At 38.9% G+C, this 18256-nt stretch overlaps 1 protein-coding gene and 1 pseudogene across 1 annotated transcript in view; both read right to left on the bottom strand.

Annotated features, from left to right (window-relative positions):
- LOC138165398 (dual specificity testis-specific protein kinase 2-like) overlaps positions 1-18256 on the bottom strand; it is a 147210-nt gene that overhangs the window by 30804 nt on the left and 98150 nt on the right. The gene's annotated exons all lie outside the window — the stretch shown is intronic.
- On the bottom strand, positions 7170-8741 carry LOC138165125 (rho guanine nucleotide exchange factor 3-like; annotated as a pseudogene).

The following is an 18256-nucleotide window of genomic DNA, read 5'->3' as shown; positions in this document are numbered from 1 at the left end:
CATCATTTCAGTTGTGTCTGACTCTTTGGGAGTCCATTTGGAGTTTTCTTGGCAAAGATACTGGAGTGGTGAGATAAATAATTATTAATAACCAATGATTTTGTGAGATCCATATTTCAAAGTTCAGTCTCTTGAAGGACATTACTGATAATGAGATTGAATTAACTCTCCTCAATCTTGGTAAGATCCCATCCAACCTTCCAAGGAATTTAATCTAAGGTGAGAAAGCCCATTGTGTTCTACTCAGGTTTGGGTAGTCATAAACTCTCTGATTAGATTGTCCAAAGCTGGGGATAATCTGGGTGTAGAGATAATCTCTTTGTCCAAGAGCCCCTCATTGGAATCAGCCTACTTCTCAATTAATATTCTCTCATTAATTAACTAATCAGAATTGATGGCCACCCCTTGCCCGGGGTCACACAGCTAGTAAGTATCTGAGGTCATATTTGAACTCAGGAAGATGAGTCTTCTTTACTCCAGGCCCAGCTTAATAGGTACCAAATTTAAAAAAGAAATTTTTTTTCTTGATCTCTAGAGCAAGAGTGTGAGGCATTATGTGTAAAATAAAGTACCTCTATCCACCGTGCCCCCCACATAACTGACATAAAAGAAGCTAAAGGAGGGGAAGATTTTAAAGGAAGAGAAAGACCTTGGCCCTTACTGATACTGAAAAAAAATGTGAGTGAGAGAACATCAATAACTACTGAATAATAAACACTAAATAAATGCCAACTGTCTACTTTCTCATCTCTACAAAATCTTACTGAGAGTCATCTATACATGAACGAAAGCATCCTGGATGAGGCTATTTGTAAGGAACAAGCAGGATTTCATAAACATTATTCAGCAATGGATCACATCTTTACCATTTCACAAATGATTTAAAGTAGTCTGAAAGTATAAGCTCATTGAGCTTCTATTTTGATTATGACAACACATTTGATTTGGTAGTGCAAACTACCACCTCACAGTCCTTTTTCAACAAGATGTCACTATTCATGCACTTAAATCATTGAAGATTCTTTGAAAGATAAAACAGAAATACTTAGTCAATCACCCTCTGACTATAAACATTAGCTGAGTCATAGAACAGGAAGGCATCTGCTTACCTAAAGTATTTGTTTTCTGCTACAAAAGAGGAGATGAAGCAGAGTTCACATCAAAGAGCCACTTTCCAACCATCTCTACAGCAGGTGTCTATCCTGTAGCTCCCTTTCACTTCCGAATGACAATTGGAACCCTGGCAACCCAGATTGGGGAGCTTTTATCTTCACCATCCTGGAGGCAGCTAGGTGGCATGGTAGATAAAACTCTGGGCCTGGAGTCAGGAAAACCTAAGTTCAAATCCAACATCAGACCCATAAATTAGGTCACTTAGCCTCTGTCTGACTCAGTTACCTGAACTGTAAAATGGGGATAAACAGCACCTGTCTTCCAGAATTGTTATGAGTATCAAATGAATTAATTTTGAGGCATTATTTTAAAACTGTTTGTAGGTGAATTTGGAAAAGTTCCCTCAAGTCTCTGCTATCTTGGCTTCATCTACCCTACCCCCAGGAAATCTAGCTGAACTTGATGCAAGCTGTGCACTGTTTTTTTAGGGCTTTTTGGTTTGTTTGTTTGGTTTTTTTGAGGCTTTGCTCATAGATGTTTTGTAGTTACTTTTTTCTTCTCAGTTTGGGATTTTAATATCCCTGTCAACATAATAGTGCATCATGGTGTGATTTTATTTTTTTCTTTGTTTGCTCATTCTTCCCATCCACTTTCTGATTCTGAACTTTCTATTAGAGCCAGACTTTGCTCATCTGGATGGTAGCGAAGAAGGGAACAGAATATCTGGGCTGAGCTTTTATCCTCTTAGAGGCTTCTGTTGCTTTCTTGGAATATTAGTGTTGTGTGACTCTAAGATCTCAGAGATCTGGGGAACTATATGCTTTCAGAGCTCCCAAAGTAGTCTAATCCAGAGCAAAGTCTGATCACTGTCTTCTTGGTCTTAGCTCCCTAAGTTCCTGACCTGTGTTTAAATCTGTGCAACACATTTGTGGGCTTGCCCCTGGTAAGAGTTCCGGTAGACTGCTGCTGGATTCAGTCACTATCAGACTTCAAAATAACAAAATTACAGATTCTTCTTTGGTCTTCGTTCCTGTACTGGTTATTCGGCTGTAGGCTAGAGGCTAGAACTGAGACCCTGCTCCACTTCTAGGGTCAGAACCATAAAACTGTTATTTGCTTCTGAACTTGTTCTCCACTTAGTATACAACCACTCCTCAGCCCAAAATGTCACTCCTTTGCAAGTTTCTTTCTCATATTATCTTGGATCTCAGACCCAAAATCCGGTAGTGAACAACAAAAATGCCAGGTAGCACACGTTCACACATCCTGCAAAATATCAGGGTCTCCTTGTACGGGTTTAGGACCTCTTCTTGTTCTGGTGCACAGACAGTATTGGTTCTTTTTCAGTACCTGCTTGCTGAAACATGTGGTATGCCCCAAGCTAGACCCCCATCTCCACTGTCAACAGATCTCTTTGCTCATCTCTGTATGATGATTTGGGCTGGAAATGACTCTGAATTTTTACTAGATTTCTTAATCAGGACTCAGTCTGCAGCATTTTCTAGATCTAGGTGGTGGAGCTGAATCAAGGGGGACACAGCTGTGCTTATTGTTACTCCACCATCTTGGCTCCACCTCCCTGTATAAAGTTTGGCTAAGAACTCCCTTTCTGTGCTACTACTGAGTAAGGATCACTCTGTATGTACTTGTTTGCGTGTTGTCTCCATCATCAGACTCTGAGAACACAGACTGCCTTTTGTCTTTCTTTGCATCCTGAGAACTTAGCACAGTGCCTGGCACATAGTGCACACTTAATAAATGTCTACCGGCTGACTACTGAGGAATGAAAAAAAGTGACTCAAACAAGTAAACCATTTTAGTGTTTCTTAGATATGATCCCATTCAGGAAGTAATATAGCTTCTGAAAGTGTCTATGAAATTTCATAAATTATTTTAATGTTAGTATAATGAGGGTCTTGGAGTGTCTGACCTCAGTAATTATTAAATAACATTGAGTAACATCTGTATCAGGACTTAAACTGAGCATATAGTAGAGTGAGAGAAAATCAACAAAGACATACACATACAATGAGAGTAAGGAATGGGAGGGAGAGGGAGAAAGAACAGGACAAAAACCTAAACAGTAATAATGAAATCTCAATTTTGAGATATACGAGGTTTATAATAAACATTTTCAAAACTAACTCTATGGCCCAGAATAAGCATTTCTGTTTAGAGAAAGTATATTTATTTTGGAACTATTCAGCAGCTGTAGAGAAATGCATTTTTCCAGAAGCCAAGTTGTTATTTGCTACAACTGGTTTTTAAAAGTAAACTTTAAATTAAAAAATTAATTTAATTTAAAATTTTAATTAATTTTAAAATATCAACAAGCCTGAAGGAGTAAGGGGAGAAAATGCACTGAAGAGAAGACAAGCAATACAGTTTTGAAAGTAACGTGTGGAATTCACCACATAACTTTAAAAAAAGCAAGCAGTAGAAAATGTGACTCATGGTTTCATATATAATCTTCTTTTTTTGGTGTTTAAGCTCAGGGTAAAAATAAAATTATGCCAAAAACAAAACAAAACAAAACAAAGACAAAGGCAATACTGGTACCAAACCATTAAAGTCAAAGCATATATTCTTCCTTAGCCAATGAACCATTAAGATGGAAAGTGACTTTTTATGGAGTTTTGGCTTTGCTTAACTCTTTCAGGAAGCATAGCTGGGGGTGGGAGGGTTGGATTTGCAAGTTCATTGGGATGTGTCTGCGGTATCAAAACAAAATGTCTCTGAACTCCAAACTTTCCTGGCTCCCAGGGGTTTATGGGTTTATAACAGTTGTGAAGGAGAAAGTCCTGAAGCCAAAGGCAAAGATTTCCTGGACTAGATCCAGTGGATGGGGAATTGTGTTGCCCAGAGGACAGTGACCTGGACCAGGATTAGGGAATCCTAAGGAGCTGGAAACTCCACACTAAATTCATAGTTCAGTTGGGGTTTGGATTAGATGAATTTAAGGCTGCTGCAAAGCCCAATATTCTGTGTTTTCTAAATGATTCTGAATAACTGTTAACCACTTATCCTACTTTGTCTTTAGTGGAATAAGTAGCTCCCAGTTTATTATCCTTTATCAACGCAGAGAAAACAAACTATGCTGGGACACAGGCTGTCATCACAAAATGCCTGATGCTTTTGTGGCACTTTCAGTTTTGCAAGACACTCTACAGAGAGCACCCCATTGGAGCCTCACAACCGTAACTTGAATCTAGGCCTTCCTGCTCTGCAGGGCAGCATGCTGCTTCTGGGGATATGAAAAATGACTATTTCCACAAACCACATGACATCTTCCTCTTGCATTTCAGTTACAGCTAGCTAAATAACTTGTATCCTGTCAACATTAGTGCACTAATAACTTACCACTTCCATCTAATGCTAGTTGTATTCATTTGTTCATGAAAAAGCTTTTCAATTTCATGTGCATTGAATTTGTCTATATTATATCCTTTATTTATTCTTTGGTTAAGAATTTATTCCCTATCCCCAGCTGAGAAAGGTATATGATTGGCACCTAAAAAATTTTTTTTCCACTTAATTTATTTTAAGTACTTCCACAAAAGTTTTAAGACCATTACACAAAACTATTCCTCTTCACCTGAGCCTTTGATGCCTTTCTTTTCCTAGACCAAACTGGAGCTGTCTCTTTTCCCAACACTTTGGCTAGCCCAAGGCCTATGGTCTCCTCAAAGGATGGTTTCATTCTTTCTCTTCTGAAAAGTCTCTCCTCCAGCCTGCTTTTTATCAGTAAGTAGGCTGTTACTCAACACACTACTCTCCTTAAGAAATCACTTTTACTAAACTTTTAATCGAAAAAAAATTCACCTTATTTAAAATCTATAAACAGAGAAATAGGTCTGACAGCACAATAGTTTTTTTTAAGTTTCTTTTTATTTTCTTTTTCTTTTTTTTGCTTTTTGGAGGGGGAGGGAAGGGCAATTGGGGTTAAGTGACTTGCCCAAGGTCACAGAGCTAGTACGAGTTAAGTGTCTGAGGCCAGATTTGAACTCAGGTCTGACTCCAGGGCCAGTGCTCTACTCACTGCACCACCAAGCCTCCCCCAAATAGTTTGTTGCTTTTAAAAATAATAACGTACTCATACCTTAGTTTTTTTATACTAATTATCTTGTCACAACAAATTTCTTTAATGCACATGAAATATGTACAAAATAAATTGACACATGTCTTCTTTCTTTTTTGTAAACTTGTAAGACATATAAAATTTTTAAAAACCACAACTACCCATTTTTGGCAATAACTTAGTATTGTTACTACTAGTGCTGGCATGGGTATACTTTTGTATAGTTCAGCCTTAATATTTATACTCTAAAGAACAATTTCAGTATATTTAGCTATTTACTTACAGCTCACAACCCACCCTGATCTGCTTATTGAGGATAATGATGATGATGATGGCCAAGAGTCTACAGTCCTTGAGACAGGTCTCCATAGGTTGGTGGACCATAGATAAGGGACCTATTCAAAATCCATTATATCAGGATCTGGGAAACAGACTTTTCTGTCAAAGCACAGGGTAAGAAGCCACAAAAAAGCTAGTCCTGAGGCAGAGGCAAAGGATGGGGGTGACTTCCCAGAAGGAAAATAGATTCATGATTTCAATTCCAACATTCCCAACTCAAATCCTAAAGATCAAGGAAGAATAATTCACCCTCCAAAGCATTTTCTCTCTATCTTGTACATGTAAACAGAGCCATCACCACCATCCTAAAGTTTTTTTTTTCTTTTTTAATTGGCTTTTTTTTTTTTTGGTAAATAGTATTTTACTTTTTCCAATTACATGTAAAGAGTTTTCAATATTCATTTTTTATAAGATTTTGAGTTCCAAATTTTTCTTCTACCTTCTTCTCCTCCCTCCACCCCTCCCTAAAACAGCAAGCAATCTGATATAGGTTATACATCATGTTAAACATATTTCTACATTTGTCATGTTGTGAAAGAAGAATCAGAACAAAAGGGAAAAACCATGAGAAAGAAAAAACAAACAAAAAACAAAGGAGAAAATAGCATGCTTTGATCTGCATTTAATCATGTCTTGGTGTGTCTGTCTAGTAGGTACAAAAGCATAAAGAATAAGACCCACCTAACACTCACTACATTATTCTCATTTGGAAAATTCATTGCCCAGGATTCCCAGTGACCTAATCTGGTCATTTCTCTGGTCCAAGACCATAGTATAGACTTGAGGTTAATCCAAGTCATTGACTCTTCCTGTTCCTACCTTTGTTTCTCAATGTCATTAAGACCTGCCATCAAAGGACACTTGAGACACTGCCCCCTCCTCTGCTTTCTTTTTCTGTATCAGGCATCTAGAAGAGCCCTAAAGAAACTTCAACAAATTAAGGGGGTACCCATCAATTGGAGAATGGCTAAACAAGTTGTAGTATATGAATGTAATGGTATACTACTGTGCTATAAGAAATGAGGAGCAGATGGACTTCATATTTACCTGGAGAGGCTTATACAAACTAATGCTGAGTGAAAAGAGCGGAACCAGGAGAAATCTGTACACAATTACAGACACAGCGTATGGGTGACAACCAACTTTGATAGACTGGACTCTTCTCAGCAATGCAGGGCTATAAGTAAGCCCCAAAAGACTCATGATGGAAAGAGATTTCTATATCCAGAGAAAGAACTAGAAAGAACAGAGTTTGAATGCAGAATGAAGCAAACTACCTGCTCTCTTTCTTTTTTTTGTTTGTTTTTGTTTCCTCTTTCCCATTGTTCATTCCATCCGTTATAATCCTGACTAATGTATAATGTGAAAGTATTTGCAGATCCTATACTTGATTGCATGCTGCCATGGGGGGAGGGGAGGAGAAGAGAAGAGGGAAGAGGGCAGGGGAGAAAATCTGAAACTCAAGGGATTATGGAACTGAATCTTGTAATCTAAAAGTAAACAAATTAATAAAGAAAAAAAAGAAACTTCAAAAGTTCTGATATTCCTTCTTTCACCCAGCAAGACAATTGAAAATAATTCTCATCTATGCAGACATTCCTGGAAAGCAACTCAAAATGATGCTGCAGCAGGGTCCAGCCTACAGATAGGCAGTTACAGCGACCCAGGCAGAAAGACAAAGACGAGGTCTCAGACACCACCAGGAAGGTATTAAAAAGGGCTTCCCCAAAAGCGTTCCGAGTAGGTAAGCAGATCTGGGGAGGACAGAGAGGCTCCTATCAAACGCTGCTTTCCATCTCTTTGAGTTCCCACAAGAGTCCATCTGCTTCATGTACTCATCAGAGTCAAGGCTGACCTCACTCATGTCCATGCTACTGCCTGACTGGTCCATTTGCTCCAGCTTGGTCTCTCCACTGACAGGGATGGGCAGTGGAGAAAGTGCCTGGGGGCCCAGCATCCCAGCCTGGCCCATGGCACTGAGAGCTGTCTTTACTTCGATGGATACAATTAAGCTACTGGTGTTTGTTGAAGGTGTTGCTGGCCAGCAGGGAGTGAGACTGGCTCTGAAGCTGATCACTGTTGTTGAAGGTGCCTAGGATAGAGCCACCACGTGCACCTCTCTGTCCTGCAGGTCATCTGGAAGACAGTCCTTCCTTTACGCTGAATGGCTGCTGGACAACTTGGTAGCACAGCTGCCTGCTGTGATAAGCGCTTCGTCAAACAGGAAGAGATGTAGCTTCATACCCCTGTTGTTCTTCAGTTCACCATGGCAACACAGAAACCAGAAGCTGTCAATCAATAAGTCCTTCCATCCTTTTTTGAGGTAGATAAGCCTGTCCATGTAAGTGGCATTCAGATTATCCAGTGTTGGTGTTGATCTCAGTCACAACTCCCTGAATGATGTTTATAGCCTTCTCCAAGTGTTGCTGGTCTGAGTGCCTCAATGTATCTCTGAGGAGTAGAGAGTAATTCACTAGCCCACTTCTGGGGGTACTGGAGAAATTTGAGAGGTCCAATTTCCAACTGAAGGGTGACTCCAAAAAGCACTAAAGGAAGTCCTGCACTTGGTCCTGCTTCTTGTGATCCCACAATGCCTTGGCAGTGACTTAGTTACTGCAGTAACTGTAGGAGCTAAGACATGGCAGCCATCCCATTAGGAAGAGCCAATGTGCTTGGCAGATCTGTCCTTTTTCCTGACTTCTCAAAGCTAACTAAAATCTTCATGCAGAGGGATTAGAAAGTCCAGTTTCCCAAAAATAAGATTTAATTCTTGCTCTGTCATTCTGAAGAGTTTAAGCATGGGGTCATGATAGGTCTTTTTTTGCTAATTTCAAGGTCTCCATTAAGCCTTTTTCTCCTTGGGAAAGCTCGAAGATTCCCTCTTAGTGTTTGATCTCCTTTGAGGGAAGCATCTGGTTGATACAGTTTGCTGTCCCTTTGCTTTGTGCTCATGGGAGCCACATGTTTGGATCAGATCATGGGGTGAGGATATCAGAGCAACTTTCATGGTGGAAGTTGACTGAATGCTGAAGGATCTGACTGAATTTCTTTAATGGAGTGGTTTGCCAGTGACATGACTTTGAACAGGGGTTTGACCTGTCCACTTGTTACTCAGCTCATCCGTATCCTTGGCTGGGACGCCAGCTGTCTGTGCTTTCAGAGCCTAGTTTGCCTTCTTGACCAGGTAGAAGGATTAGTCCCTGGTCACCATGGCGGCAGCTGAGGGCACTGCTGCCACCTCAAGGGTCAGAAATACCAAGGCCAAATTGGATCTCACCTCAATGGTGCCTGGTAGCAGCAATATAAACCCAGAGTGTAGCATGCACCCAACTGTTATCCCTCACAAACTATGCCTGCCCAGATAAGCCACCAGCTGCTGGGTTCAGGCTGAGTGATGAGTAACTGAGGCAAAAAAAAAGAAAGATGGGTTGGGACTGCTACTACAGCTGGTGTCAGAGGCTGACCTCTTTTTGAATTTTAAAATGACATGATCTTTCATATTTAGGTCATGTATCCATTTTGGATTTATTCTAGTATATGGAGTAAGATGCTAGTCTACCAATTTCTGCCAGAGTGCTTTCCAATAAAATTCCCAGCAAGCCTTGTTAAATAAAGAGTAATTTTCTAGGCAATTTATGCTTTGGGGGTTATCAACACTGAGTTATTGAGTGCAATTATTTCTGATTCTTCTTTGTCTAGTCTACTGAACTAAACTATTGACATAGTTCTCTATTTTTAACCAGTACAAAATGGTATTCAAGATTATCGCTTAATAATACAGTTTGAGGCCCAGAAGTGCTTTACTCTACTTTCACTCCTACCTTTTTTATTACTTCCTTTGACATTTTAAACTTCTCCAAAATGAATGTTATAATTTTTTCTAGTTCTATAAAGTATCCCTTTGGTAGGTTCATTAGTACAATCGTAAATTTGTAAATAAGCTTTAGTAGTAATGCCATTTTTATGATGTTCACATGACACAGCCAGGAGTACACAATATTCCTTCAGTAATTTAGTCTGTTCTTTATTTCTTTAAGGAACATTTTACAACTGTAGTTATACAGGTATCAACTGCACTTTGGTAGATTGATTACCAGATATTTTATCCACTATGAGTATTTATTTTAAATTAACCTTTTGTATTATTAACTACTGAATTTTTTTGTTTTTATTAAAGAGAAATGCTGTTAATTTTTGTATGCTTATAGGATAGGCTGTGACTTTATTGAAGCTTCTGTTTCAATTAGTTTATTGGGTGATTCCCTCGGATTTTCTAAGTAAATCATCATGTTATTAGCAAATATGGTTTTGTCTTCTTTTTGCCTATCTTTACACCTTTCTTTTTCTTATTGTCATTTCTAGAAGGGCATATTTGCTTCACTCTTATATTTAGTAAGAAATTTTCTAGTTTTTCCCCATTGCATATGAACAGGTGCAAAGTGAAGTAAGCACAACTAGAAAATAATAGACATAATGACTACAATAATGTAACTAAAAAGAACTACCACAAAACAAACTAAAAATGAGTGCTGTATTATAAATTTCCTTTAGTTTTGTTGTGATTTCCCCTTATTCACTGACTTTATTGGTTTGATTTGCTGTGCTCTTATTTTTTTTTAATTCAATTTTTAATTTATTAATTTGTTTGTTTCCTTTTAGTTTACAGGATTCAATTCCACAATTCCTTGAATTTCACATTTTGCCCCCTCCTTCCCCTCCCCCCCATGGCGTCTTATAATCAAGTATAGGATCTGTAAATACTTTCACATTATACAATGGTCAGGTTATAAGGATGGATTGTACCAGCTGGAATGAAAAATGGTAAAGAGGACATAAAATCAAATAAGAGAACGTAAAAGATCAGGTATTTTGCTTCCACCTGGATATAAATTTAGTTCTTTCTAGTTCTTTCTCTGGATGCACGTTTTTCTCTCCATCATGTGTCTTTTGGGATTGACTTATATCCCTGCATTGTTGAGAAGAGTCCAGTCTATCAAAGCTGGTCATCACACATACGTTGTGTCTGTAATTGTGTACAAATTCCTCCTGGTTCTAACTCTTCTCACTCAGCATCAGTTCTTTTAAGCCTCTCCAGGTGTGCTCTTATTTTTAATTTGATTAACGAAAGATTTGTCAATTTTGCTGGTCTTTACAAAGAACCAATTTTGTTTTATTATTCCTACTGTCTTTTTGGTTTCCAATTTATCTATTTCTCCTCTAACTTTAAATACCTTCTCTTTTAGCTTAATTTTGATTTATTTATGGCTTTCTGATTTTTTAAATGGATATTTAGCTCATTAATCCTTTTAAATTCTGTTAACATACATTTTTAGGGATATCATTTTTCTTCCAAAGACTGCATTAGTTGCAGAAATTTTTGGCATGTTATTCCATCATTATCATTAAACTTTCACGTAAATATTTTTCTATGATTTGTTTTTTGACTCAATAATTATTTAGGATTTCATTAGGCCTCAATTTGGGTCTGTGTCATTTATTTATGTTCCCTGAACTATTTTTATTGCTCTATGATTTGTAACTAATATATTTACCATGTTGGTTTTTTTACTGCTGCATTATTTGCAATATCTCTATGTCCTAATATGTGGTCATTTTTTGCACAAGTTCCATATAGTCTTGGAAAATACATATATTCCAAAGCAATCTCATTTAGAAGATGCCATAAGTACTTTAGTTCTAGTTTCTCCAGCAATTTAATTCTGTATTTTCTCTTTTATTTATCATTCTGCTAAACCTGTCCTAATGTGAGAGAGGGAAATTAATTGTTTTTGTATTATTGTCTATGTCTTCTTGTAATTCTGTTGACTTTTCCTTTATGTATGTAGATGCTAAGGCATTTGGAGCATATAGTTTGATACTGATACTGGTTTGCTTCCTATGACTCCTTTCAACATAATATAGTTTCCTTGTTTATGTCTTTTTATGCTGTAAATTTTTTTGTTTTTGCTTTGTCTGATAGTACAATTGTAATCCCTACTTTTTTGGATTCATCTGATGAATCCAGTCCCTCATTTTCATTCTGTATGTGCCTTTGTTTTCTTATCCAATATGTCACTCTCTTTCATATTATTGGGTTATTTAAACCGTTCACATTTAAAGTTATAAAGTTGGGTTCAAATTTTCTTCCACTTGCCTCTTGATCTTAGTTTCTTTCTAAATTAAGGTTTATTTTTGTTATTCTCCTTAGGTAAAGACTACTTTGTCTCCAGTTAATTTTGTTATTACTTTGTCAATATAAAGAATCTATCTGATAATCTGCTTGGTATAGCATTAAAAAATGTAAATCAGCTTTAGTAGTTTGTTTTTTTCAATTGATTGGCATGAGCAATGAATATTCCTCTAGCTATTTAAGGTGCTTTGGGTTTTCTAAATTTCCCTTAGGAATATTTTATAATTGAATCTCTTCAAGTATTTTGTGTGTTTTGGTAGATATATACTTAAATATTTTGTGCATTTTGAATGGTATTTTCCTTTCTATTATTACCTCTTGGATTTTGTTATTACTGTATAGAAATGCTGTTCATTTTCACTAATTCATTTTGTAGCCTTCAACTTTGCTCATTGTCTCAATGACTGTCTTTGCTGATCTAAGTAAACTATCCTGTCATCAGAAAAAAAGAACAGGTTTTTCCCCCCTTTGCCTATCTATATAGCTAAAATTTCTTTCTCTTGCCATTGCTATTGCTAGCATTTCTTTCTTTCTTTTTTTTTTTTTGCTTTCTGGAGGGCAACTAGGGTTAAGTGACTTGCCCAAGGTCACACGGCTAGTTTTTTTTGGTGTTGTGTCTGAGGCCGGATTTGAACTCAGGTCCTCCTGACTCCAGGACCGGTGCTCTATTCACTGTGCCACCTAGCCGCCCCTATTGCTAGCATTTTTATAACTACATAAAATATAAGTGAGGGGAGTACATCCTTGCTTTATGCCTGTACTTATTAAGAAAGCTTATAGCGAATCCAAATTACATATGGTACTTGCTTTTACTGTTAGACCAATATATAGTATATTTTTAAAAGGTTCCTCCACATCTATACTTTGTAGGGTGTTTAGCATAAATGCATGCTATACTTTGTCAAAGGCTTTTTTCTGAATGATAATAATAATAGCTAGCATTTATCTAGCACTTTATAGTTTGCAAAGTACTTGACAAACATTATCTCATTTTATCCTCACGTTGAACACCTGTGGGAAGTTGTTCTTATCCCCATTTTACAGAGGAGGGAAAAAGAAGTTAAGAGGATTGCCAGGTTCACACAGATAATAAGTGTTGGAAGTCTAATCTGAACTCAGGTCTTTTGATTCAAGTCTTCCACTCCATCTATTGAACCACCTGGCAGCATTCTGGGATACATCCAATTTGGTCAGAACAATTTTTGGATAAATTGTTGTAGTCTGTTTAACAGAATTTTACTTTAAATTTTGAATCAATATTCAATATGGATGCATATAATTCCCTTGTGATTTATCCTTCCCTTACTTAAGTGTTGAGACTATATCTCCTGAAAGAATGCTGGTAGAGTGCTTTCCTTCTTGAGAATAATTTTTATAATATTGGTACTAACTGTTCTTTAAAAGCTTAATAGAATTCTCCTGTGAATCCGACAGGACCAGAAAGATTTTTCCCCATCTTTGGGAGTTTCTCTACAGTTAGGTTTATCTCCTTTTTCTGGGATTATATTATTTAAGATCTCTATTTGGTCATATGTTAGGTTCAGGTTTTTATATGAGCTTTTTGAAGGAATTTTTCTATTTCTTTTTTGTTCTCTGTCTTGTTAACATGTAAATTTGTATACTAGGTTCTCATAATTCTTCTTTCCTGCTGCTTCAATCCCTCCCTTTGTAACTTCATACATTCTCCTGTAGGCCAATTTCTTCCTAAGAGTCTATAGAAGTTACTTTTCCTTCACTGTTTACCACTTACAATTAGAAAACATTACACATTCCCCTCTATTTTCTTCCTCCATCACCCTTTTTATGCACTCTCCCTTTCTTTAATCCCACAAAAACCACTAATTCATCTGCAAGAGTTTTGTGAAGTTTAGTCCATTGTTGTTTCAGGTCTAAGTTTTGTTGATTCTACTCCCCTGACATTTCTCACACTCATCCCCTTCTCTCCATTCACATACCCACCACACTAACACTACCCGTCACCTCACCCTCTGCAATAGTCTAACTGGTCTCCATGCCTCCAGATTCTCTCTTCTCTTCCCACTCCAGTCCACCTTCTACTCAAAGTGAATTTCCCAAAGCACAAGTCTGATCACATATGCCCCTCCTCAATAAATTTCAGCAGCTCCCTATTATCTTCAGAAACAAATATAATATCCTCTGGACATTGAAAGCCTTTCACACCCTGGTACCTTCCTACCATTCCAGTCTTCTTACATTTTATTTCCTCCATGTACTCTACAATCCAGATATGCCAGCCTTGTCGATGCTCCTCAACCAAGACACTGAATCTCTAATCTTTGTGCCTTTGTACTGCTTGTCTCCAGTTCTGTAGCTTCCTTCAAGACTCATGCACAAGTGCCTCACCTCCAAGACTGCCTTCCATTCCCACCAGGTATACATCATATGAACATAGTTACCTGTGTGTTGCCTCATCCCATTAGAATGCTAGAGAAGGAACTATGTTCCTGCCTCTCTTTGTGTACCCAGTGTTAAGCACAGTACCTGCCACATAGTAAGAGCATAAACTACCCACTACACAGCTGCTAAGCTGCTGCTCCTAAAGCAAATGCTATTCATGTCTTTCTTCTTCTCAAGAAGTCTCAATGTTCCTCCCACCTCTAGGGTAAAATGGAAACTCCTGGAACTAAAAACCCTTCACAATCTAACTTCAAACTATCTTTCTAGGCAAATCACACCCACACCCACCCCCCAGCCAAAGTGGCCTATTTCTTGTTCCTTCTCCATGACACTGCATGTCCTGCCTACATGCACAGGTTCTTTCCAAGCCTAGAATGCCTTCCCCTCCCCTTTATGCTACATCCTGGGAGGCCTATCCTGGTTTCCCCAGGTGTCCAATCACCCTTCCCCTAATTACATTGCATTTGTTTTGTTTCTTACTCACTGGTGTACATCTTATACCCCCACAAAAGAAGGTGAGTTCTCTTAAAGGTACAGATTGTCCTCTTTTTTGGAGTCTATGCCTTGGAAGCAGCCAGAAAACCAACTTATAGCTATCCTTTGGTCCATCATTTCTCCATTTCATCAAGTCAAGTCAATAAGCATTTATAAAAGTCCTTTGTTGCTTGTAGGGACTCAACCTCTCCATAAACTTCTGCAAACCAAGGTCAATACATCATCATGCCAAAGAAAAGACACTTTTAAAAGTAGAACCTAACATATAAAGCAAAAGCATCATTTGCAATCTACACTAACCATCCCTCCTACTCTCAAAACAACAAAGATGAACTTACTAGATCATCTCAAGGTAGGGGGCATAGATTTGAAAAAAAAATTTTTTTAAAGACTAATTTCCTGATTCATAGAATAAGCACACTGGACAAAATACAGAAATGTGAGATTAGTCAGCCACTGACCACCAAGGCCCTGAGTGGATTTATGGACATGATCTCATTTTTAAAATGAAGTTTCTCCTGCACTTCCCAAATAAAGTCGGAGGCACTTAAATCAACATGAAGACAAAACACTGGCCTGGGCTAAAAAGATTTTCCTCCTGAAGAAGAGAGGCCACATATACACAGCACACAGGATGTGTTGTGTGCTTGGATTTGTGTAACCTTTAAAATAACTTTTCCAGTCTTGCTATTTCCCTCCCTTGAGTAAAAACCATCAAGTAAAATTTATGGATAGGATGCAAGGAAGAGGAAAGATGACAGTGAAGCAAGCAAACGGCAGATTAGAACACACCTCGCAGTAGGAAACTGATTTGGGGTTAGCATGCTTTCATTTATGAGGGTTCAAAGAGAAAAAAATGAAAACAATCCCAGGTCCAAGTTCAAAGAATCTCAGTGGAAAGGGAGCTGAAGGCTGTGCAAAATGATGCAAAGAGGGCTGGGCTAGGAGTCAGGAGACCTAGGTTAAAATTCTGCCTTTACCTATGTGACTCTGAGCAAGTCATATCATCTAAGCCTTCAGTTTTCACCTCTGTAAAACAAGAACCTTGAACTAAATGTCCCCTAAAGTCCTTGCTGGCTCTGAAATTGACCTAAGATCCCAGAGGCCATCTTTTCCTGAACAAGAATATGTTAGATCCTTCCTTCCATCTGCCCTCAGCTTGAAGACTCCTAGTGAGAGGAAACCTTGTCTTCACTGACGCCGTCAGCTCCATTTCTGAATAGTTCTAATTATTAAGGAAGGTAAGCATTCCCTTAGGTCTGAAATTGCCTCTCTACAGCTTCCGTCCTTTGCCCCTGATGCTACTCTCTGGGGAGAAGCAAAACAAAGCTAAGCACACAGGGCAGCCTTTCACACACAGCAGGATGGCTCTCCTGTCCCCTTCTCCAGCTTCTCCTCAATGAATGCACATTCATGAAGTAGCTGCTATGAGCTGGACCCTCCACTGGGGCTGGAGAGACAGTCACATAAACAAACTGTCCTCCCTAAAACAGCTCACATTACATGAGAGGAGAAAATCTGGAGACACAAAGTATGTACAAAATAAATGCCAGGAGATGGGGGGCAACAGTATTAGAAGCTGGGGAGATTGAAGGAGAATTCACATAGGAAGTGCTGTCTGAGCCATGCTGGGAAGGCAACATGGGGATTCTAGAAAGTGGCCATAAGGAAACAGTGCATTCTGAATTCTAGATATGTAATGCAATAACATGGAATGTCCATAGTTTGGTCAAATCCTCATATGATAAGACTTTCAGGCTCTTGATCATCCTCACCTCCCTACTCTGAATATTCCCCAGTCTGTCCATGTCCTTTACTAAACGTGAATTGAATACAAGATTCTGGATGTGCAGAGTACAGAGTGCCATTAACACCCTAGTCATGGACTTCAAAGGAGTTTAAAGTCCTACCTGTTTCTGAGGCTGAACTGTATGATGGTGACTCCTGAGGGGGCAGAGGATGCAGCACCTTCAGGGAAAGTGGTCTGCTCCCATCTCCCGGGCTACTTCCCTGAATGATGGTTCTGGCAGCCAGAAGCAGGGCTGCTGATCTTGGAGAAGGGGAGGGCACAATTCCAAGGGCTCTTAGGCTCATGGTCCTAAGCTATATCCACCTAAGTATGAAGAGCAGTGGTGGCAGCCTGACCTGCCTGGCACATGCCACCTTCTGTGCCTCTTTCTCCAGGTGCCAAGATGTGACCACAAGGCTGGCTTGTCTGTGGGGGCAGCTGTGAGCAGCTGATAGAGATGGTGGGATCCTTACCCACAGGAGTTGCTTCCCTGGATGATTGCTTTCAGAGACAACAGCAGAGCAGGCCTGATTGTCCCTATTGCTCAGGCTCCTGAGCTTGTCCACCAGTGAGGGGTGGGGGGAGAGAGGAAGAATGACCATTCTCCACAGGTGTATTTTCCTGGATGGTGGTTGTAAGGTCTGAGCTAGAAGCAGGCATGGTGGCCTGGAGGGTGATGTTATTCCTGGGGCTCCTGGCCTCATGGTCTTGAGCTGTCTTTACTGGGGTCTGAGGAGAAAAAATGATGGTGCTTTCACCCACTTGGCACATGCCCCCACCTGTCTCATTCCTGGGATGCCTGAATGCTCCTACATTGCACAGCTGTAAGCAGTCAGTCCAATGCCATCTACAAGCAGGAGATGCTGAAGAACCTCACCCTTTGTAAGGAATCCTTCTTACATTTGGAGTCTGTTCTGAGTGTCCTTCAGTAAACACCTCTGGTTAATATCTGTCTCCTTGTTTATTGTTTCACTTGATAGGGATAATAATATGATTCAAGGACAAAGTTATTGCCATATCAGAGAATCTTGTATGACTTTAACTTATGTATAGGATGCACCTTGTTAAAGCTGTTTAGTCTACAGTCAAATGCTTCTTAAAAACTAACAATAAATATGGTAGGATACTGTATTCTCTGAACCTTTCAGTCAACTATATGACTATGAAGATGTGGTCTTCCTTCAAATGTTCTATGCAAATACCTCACTATTATAGCCTTCTAACATTTTTATAAAAATATAACTGTACATATAAAAGTATATATGTACACACACATATGCAGAGAGAGAGAGAGAGAGAGCATTCAAAGGTTATAGAGGGAAAGGTGAGAAAATAAACACATTGTTTAGCAATTATTGATGCCCTCTTAATCGCTGCTGGTTGGTAATGATGCCATTGACTTTTTTTCTCCTTATCTCCAAACACAATCAGTTCCTCTTCAATTTCTACCTACTGACCCCAGAGGACAGAACTAGAAGCAAACATAACTAGAGGAAACCCTGTTTCACATGACAGCCTAACAGAATTGACAGTTAATATGCCCTCAATCAGCTTCTTGTTTGTCAGATGAAACATCCCTGGTTCCTTTAACTGTCCTCCTATGGCATGGTCTCTGGTCCCCTCACTCTCCTGGTCATCTTCTTTTAGACATTAGTTGATATCTCTCCTAAAACATGGTGACCAGAACTGAAAAGAGCACTCCATATGTGGTCTGACCAGGACAGAATACACCCACGTTTTAGTCACTGTGTCTCTCTTAGGATAGGATCGTTGTTGGATGCCACAATGCCAACCGAGCTTATACTGCAGTCATGTATTAAAACCCTCCAGTTAC

Source organism: Petaurus breviceps, unplaced genomic scaffold, assembly GCF_028583685.1.
Source record: "Petaurus breviceps papuanus isolate PSGF00001 unplaced genomic scaffold, PetGlider_PUasm1.0 208, whole genome shotgun sequence".
NCBI lineage: Eukaryota > Metazoa > Chordata > Mammalia > Diprotodontia > Petauridae > Petaurus > Petaurus breviceps.
This window is presented reverse-complemented; position numbering and strand designations above follow the sequence as displayed.